Genomic DNA, 7,518 nt, shown 5'->3' on the forward strand with positions numbered 1-7,518 from the left:
ACCCCTTTTCTCTTGTGAGCCACCAATAGATTGTCATCTCTTTTTCGGACCTGTGCCATAAGTAATAATAATAAATAAATACATTTATTAATTAATTAAAAGATGACGGTGGGAATGTTTTTAGACCTTTCTAGTGTCGTGTACTGAGGGCCCATTTTTCAAATGCAACATCTAGACTTAAGCTAGGTCCTTAAAATTTTATAGGGTATCTGGTATAGAATCCTATGAATATACTGTATATGGACTCTCAGAAATGCAGTTCAAGTTTAACATAGAATACTGAGTGCCCGAATTTCCCAAAAAACTGACCACACTGTAGAAACCACAATTTTAAAGGTAGGGTACTGATATTTTATATCAGGGGTGGGTAGGGTAACCACCTAATCCATGTCAGGAGGGATACTATGAGCTACTTCAGCTTTTACAAAGTACTTTAAAGCTGAATGGGTTCTGTGCTCTGCTAAAATGTTTGGTTAGTTCCTAGATTGAAAGACTCATCCAGCTGTTTCGCATTAACATTACTGACACATATGCATGATTATAGGAGACTGACCAATCAGCATAAGTGAAATCCTGGTCCTTTTAATTGAAATGTATGAAATGGTAGTTTACAAATCCTGTTGTAGCTCATAGTGTTCCTCCTGACATGGATTAGGTGGTCATCCTAGGGGTGGGCAATCTTATCCGCAAAGGGCCAGTGTGTATGTGGGTTTTCGCTGCAACTCCCTAATTAGGTCACTAATTAGAGGACTGATTGGCTGAAGAGTCCTCACACCTGGGTTTGAACAGCTGACCTAAAGGTTATCCCAAAAACCTGCATACACACCGGCCCTTTGTGGATAAGATTGCCCACCCCTGTTTTATATACAGCTTCACGTGTACAAGATACAATATATTGTCTGAAATAGTCAATAATCAAAGTAATGCTTTTATAAATATTAAACAAAAAAAAGAAAATTCATTATCCTTAGTGTGATATTCCCCAAGTATGACATCATGTACCACATCCAAATTTCTTTTGTGGGAAGAACAAGTTTCTGTTAATATTATATCCAGAATTTGCGATGGTGTTCTCTCTCATTTTCCTCAACATGATTTTTTGAATTACTTCTGTGTTCCTGCTCAATGGTCTCTGAGTGAATATTCAAACACTTTTGAAAAATCAATATTTTCAGGATAGAGGGCTTAAATTTTACACAGTGATTCCTCTATCATGGTAAAATACATTGTGAAAGATAGGCCCAATCACAGGATTACTTACAGATATATCGAAGCTCCAAAATGGACAAAAATGCACAATTTCATTAGTCCATTTCCAAGATATTAAACCATGAATCACCTTAGCAAACATCTGATGTTTGAAAATACATGTATATTGATATTCAGTGAATGATTCACTGTGATGCTAACAGACATTGAGCTAATATGAAATTTTTAGAGAAACTATCACCAACAGCACTTATTTCATTAAAAATGGTTCTTCAATACACAATGGTAGAAAAAGGCCTAAAAACACCTCCACCCCGTCCCTTATTTTTTTATTTTTGAGAAAACTAATGACAATAGGGACCTGACATTTTGTACATTTCCTATTGGGAAGTATATCCCCCTGAGTTGGTCAGGTCAGAGGCATCTGATGAAATGACATGGAATGATCCTTTAAGAGACTACAAAATGTCATAATAAGGGATGTGTAATTCTAATTTAAACCTTGTGTCAAACATGTTGACTGGATAATACTCAATTTATCTATATAAAATAGAGGCCAAATAGGCAAGTAGGCCTATAGTTGACTAGGTTTAAATTTGCCATACAAATTCAATTCTACCTAATAACTTTGCAGTCACAGAATAGGGGATTCATAAAAATGTTTTGTTTCCACAAATTTAAATAACCTGATGCCTTTGTATAACAGCAGGTACAATGGCACACATTACAACGAAAGCATGTTCTGTCTTACTTTACAGTAATTTCAAAGTAAAAGTCAAAGTGAAGCAACATCAAAACAATTCAGTTCTCTTTAGAAGGGAAACAAAATGAAACATTTGGCAAAACAAAGAAAAAAGGTAAGTGCAAGAAAAGTAAACATTAACATTAAAATATTAAGATTACAAAATATCACAGCAAAGCAAGAAGAAACACTTTCAACGCTAAAGGTAAATTTGATCTAAAGCAAGCTTTGTTCTTTGCAGTGATTACTGCATTTCATATTAGTATCTACAGGGATCTTCTGAAATAGTTCAACAGTCTCCACTACAAAGATAAGTCACCAAAGCACTTCATAGCCTTATGGTATCCGCTACAGTGAGAAGTGCCATAAAATTATATAAAATATAATCACCACACTAAAAGCACAATAAATCAAATACCAACAGCTTTGCTTTCAATAAAATAAGTATCTTGTCATGAGAGTATCTTGATATATATGAAATCTTTTTTCAGCTATACAGTATCAAAATGTATAAACCCACTGCGTCAGGAAAAGACATCCGATATTTGTCATAGTGTCAGCCATCATCCCTCACTTGCAAAGCAAGATAAGAAGAGATGAGAGAGGGGGAGGGCAGCTAGCTCCACTATTTGACCAGAACCATGGTGCTCCTAAAGTGCCAATCAGTTCAGTGTTGTAAGGAGAAACAGCAGCCAAAAATGAGACTGCACAAGGTCTAAAAGGAACTCATAATATCCTTTTATTTGAATCTCTTGATATTTCAATGCAAGCTAAGGACGGATAAGAAACCTGAGCATGATAGCTCTCCATGGGGTGTGCTCCAGAACTGCGGAACATTATAGTGAATATGAGGTGCGTGTCACCTTTAAATAGGCAGTAGGAGCAGGTGGTTTCAAATAGATCTGGGTAAAAACTAATCAAGGGTAACAGAATTTTACCAATGTTTATCATGTGCATTAAATGCATAAATCTTACCATTAAAAGAAAATTAAATCATGAGCGATAATGCAGTGCCACCTTAAGCAGCCAACCCCCCCCCCCCCACCCACACACACAGACACATATGTCTCCCAGCCTGCATTACCAAATTCAACCATAGCTATAATCTTTATATCACAAACGATGGTCATTCGGAAAGATAAATCTTAAGCAAAATGATTTTACAGTATATCCACTGACCTTATACAGCAGATGAAAGCAGAACAATGGCCACAGTGCAGCTTTTGAATCCTGGGCGAGGAAGAATACACAAGGCGTGTTGAGTGACAATCATGCGCAGGGGGCAGGGTGATGATGCTGTTCTCATGGAGATCCTGGAATAAAGGGGACCACATGGAGTGTTTTTTATAGACTAAACAGGCTTCTGTGATTTCTTCTATTGATCAGTGTTTTTCTTTCCCTCTCCTTACTCTCTTGTTGACTTGCTCCCTCTGTATGAGATGGTAAAGCTGTAGCTGTGTCGCATTAGGATGTGTCCTCCCAATACAGCAGTCAACACTGCCTCTCTCTCCCTCTCTCCCCCTCTCTCCCCCCTTCATACTCCAAAGCAGCTGCCCCCTCCTCTTCTCTTTCTGCTGTCGCCCCTCCTTCATCCACACGCATAAGCCCTCCCATCACCTTCTATTCTGTTTCATGCTTTCTCTCTCATTGCTCCCTCTCCTGTTCATTCAAATGAAATGGATAACACAGCCATGCAGTCTCAGTGTCCTTTGTTTCTGTCTGCCTCAGCATGCAGTCAGCTTACACCCTAGTGTATATCTTTGTTTTCTTCCTGAAGCTGATTTTTGGCCCCTCCCCCACAGCCTCCTCCATTCCTTTTGTAATGAATATATCATGAAAGGCACATATGCTTGCATAAAGAGGCACCTTATTCTTTTCTTCCAAGAAGTGCCCCCAGCATTTATGCCATTTCATCCTTATATATAAATATAGCCAAATTACTAAGAATCAAGGACAGCAGCCATATTTTAAGCAGCATAACAGTTGTCCCTCCAGGTTCATGAATATGACATTCGCCAGTTTGGTTATATGTGAGTTGACTTGAACAATTAAACAGGAATGTTTTTGGAGATCACAAAAGCTCACATATGATACCAAAGCCAAAAATATATAAACAATACTGAAAATCATTTGTTTTTCAGTATATTTGGACAGCGACACAATTTTCATAGTTCTGTACACCACCATGAAGTAGGGTTGGGTATCGTTTGGGGTTTTTTCGATACCGGTGCCAAATCGATACTTTTAAAATGGTACCAGTGCCAAAACGGTGCCTGAACCGATACTTTACAAAAGCCACAAAATGATGGTGGATGACTCAAGAATACATTTTTATTGAACAAAAAATTGAATGCTTAAAATTGAACAATATATTAAAAGTTTAAAGTATATATGAATATATATGTAAATACAAAAAACAACAACAAAACATAAGCCACCTATGTAATGTTAATTTAACATTACATTAGCCTACTACTAACCTGCGGAAAGGTTGCTGTCATCATCATAATCGGTGGACTCCTTTCTGCTATGGTTGGTATGACTGGGGCTGGGGTTATCCACACCGATCGTGCCAGCTGTTGTCCGCAAGCTGTCAAGCACGGTGCATCCCTCTGCTTTTAAGTTTATTCCGTGTACCCTCAAATGTTTCATTAGATTTGACGTGTTTCCCCCTTTACACGCAACTGCTGTAAAACATTTGCTGCACGCCGCGGTGTTGGAATCCTTTCTTGTGGAATATAGACACACTTTCGACCGTTTAGTTTTAGGCATTTTAACAAAAGTTGTTTAATTTAGCAAGCTAAGATAGCGGTAGACCACCTGCTGCCGTCAGAGCAAGTCTAACGTTAGTTGCTGCATTCACGCGCATCTCGGATGGTCTCATTTCCTGATGATATCACGTGTGTGTTGATGAATCTTATGCTTATTACAACTGTGTCATCATAGCCCCAGAGAACAAATATTTCAATCGACAGTTCAGGCATCTAAGTGGCACCGAAATTCGCGTTTTGTTTCGGTCCGGTACATACCGGTTATGTACACTCACCTAAAGGATTATTAGGAACACCTGTTCAATTTCTCATTAATGCAATTATCTAATCAACCAATCACATGGCAGTTGCTTCAATGCATTTAGGGGTGTGGTCCTGGTCAAGACAATCTCCTGAACTCCAAACTGAATGTCAGAATGGGAAAGAAAGGTGATTTAAGCAATTTTGAGCGTGGCATGGTTGTTGGTGCCAGACAGGCCAGTCTGAGTATTTCACAATCTGCTCAGTTACTGGGATTTTCACGCACAACCATTTCTAGGGTTTACAAAGAATGGTGTGCAAAGGGAAAAACATCCAGTATGCGGCAGTCCTGTGGGCGAAAATGCCTTGTTGATGCTAGAGGTCAGAGGAGAATGGGCCGACTGATTCAAGCTGATAGAAGAGCAACTTTGACTGAAATAACCACTGGTTACAACCGAGGTATGCAGCAAAGCATTTGTGAAGCCACAACACGCACAACCTTGAGGCGGATGGGCTACAACAGCAGAAGACCCCACCGGGTACCACTCATCTCCACTACAAATAGGAAAAAGAGGCTACAATTTGCACGAGCTCACCAAAATTGGACAGTTGAAGATTGGAAAAATGTTGCCTGGTCTGATGAGTCTCGATTTCTGTTGAGACATTCAAATGGTAGAGTCAGAATTTGGCGTAAACAGAATGAGAACATGGATCCATCATGCCTTGTTACCACTGTGCAGGCTGGTGGTGGTGGTGTAATGGTGTGGTGGATGTTTTCTTGGCACACTTTAGGCCCCTTAGTGCCAATTGGGCATCGTTTAAATGCCACGGCCTACCTGAGCATTGTTTCTGACCATGTCCATCCCTTTATGACCACCATGTACCCATCCTCTGATGGCTACTTCCAGCAGGATAATGCACCATGTCACAAAGCTCGAATCATTTAAAATTGGTTTCTTGAACATGACAATGAGTTCACTGTACTACAATGGCCCCCACAGTCACCAGATCTCAACCCAATAGAGCATCTTTGGGATGTGGTGGAACGGGAGCTTCGTGCCCTGGATGTGCATCCCACAAATCTCCATCAACTGCAAGATGCTATCCTATCAATATGGGCCAACATTTCTAAAGAATGCTTTCAGCACCTTGCTGAATCAATGCCACGTAGAATTAAGGCAGTTCTGAAGGCGAAAGGGGGTCAAACACCGTATTAGTATGGTGTTCCTAATAATCCTTTAGGTGAGTGTATATGATTAAGTTTCATTCAAAGTAAATACTAAAATTGTTGTTTTATATTTTTGTGTGTGCATTTCTATGAATATGTGAGTATATGCATTATTGTGTTACACTTTGCATGCTGGTAGTAAGTATTTCAATGGTACCAATATTTCTGCGGAAGATATACACTCACCTAAAGGATTATTAGGAACACCATACTAATACGGTGTTTGACCCCCTTTCGCCTTCAGAACTGCCTTAATCCTACGTGGCATTGATTCAACATGGTGCTGAAAGCATTCTTTAGAAATGTTGGCCCATATTGATAGGATAGCATCTTGCAGTTGATGGAGATTTGTGGGATGCACATCCAGGGCACGAAGCTCCCGTTCCACCACATCCCAAAGATGCTCTATTGGGTTGAGATCTGGTGACTGTGGGGGCCATTTTAGTACAGTGAACTCATTGTCATGTTCAAGAAACCAATTTGAAATGATTCGAGCTTTGTGACATGGTGCATTATCCTGCTGGAAGTAGCCATCAGAGGATGGGTACATGGTGGTCATAAAGGGATGGACATGGTCAGAAACAATGCTCAGGTAGGCCGTGGCTTATAAACGATGCCCAATTGGCACTAAGGGGCCTAAAGTGTGCCAAGAAAACATCCCCAACACCATTACACCACCACCACCAGCCTGCACAGTGGTAACAAGGCATGATGGATCCATGTTCTCATTCTGTTTACGCCAAATTCTGACTCTACCATTTGAATGTCTCAACAGAAATCGAGACTCATCAGACCAGGCAACATTTTTCCAATCTTCAACTGTCCAATTTTGGTGAGCTCGTGCAAATTGTAGCCTCTTTTTCCTATTTGTAGTGGAGATGAGTGGTACCCGGTGGGGTCTTCTGCTGTTGTAGCCCATCCGCCTCAAGGTTGTGCGTGTTGTGGCTTCACAAATGCTTTGCTGCATACCTCGGTTGTAACCAGTGGTTATTTCAGTCAAAGTTGCTCTTCTATCAGCTTGAATCAGTCGGCCCATTCTCCTCTGACCTCTAGCATCAACAACGCATTTTCGCCCACAGGACTGCCACATACTGGATGTTTTTCCCTTTGCACACCATTCTTTGTAAACCCTAGAAATGGTTGTGTGTGAAAATCCCAGGGTACTGAGCAGATTGTGAAATACTCCGACCGGCCCGTCTGGCACCAACAACCATGCCACGCTCAAAATTGCTTAAATCACCTTTCTTTCCCATTCTGACATTCAGTTTGGAGTTCAGGAGATTGTCTTGACCAGGACCACACCCCTAAATGCATTGAAGCAACTGCCA

Source organism: Paramormyrops kingsleyae, unplaced genomic scaffold (assembly GCF_048594095.1).
Source record: "Paramormyrops kingsleyae isolate MSU_618 unplaced genomic scaffold, PKINGS_0.4 ups304, whole genome shotgun sequence".
NCBI classification, from domain to species: Eukaryota; Metazoa; Chordata; class Actinopteri; order Osteoglossiformes; family Mormyridae; genus Paramormyrops; species Paramormyrops kingsleyae.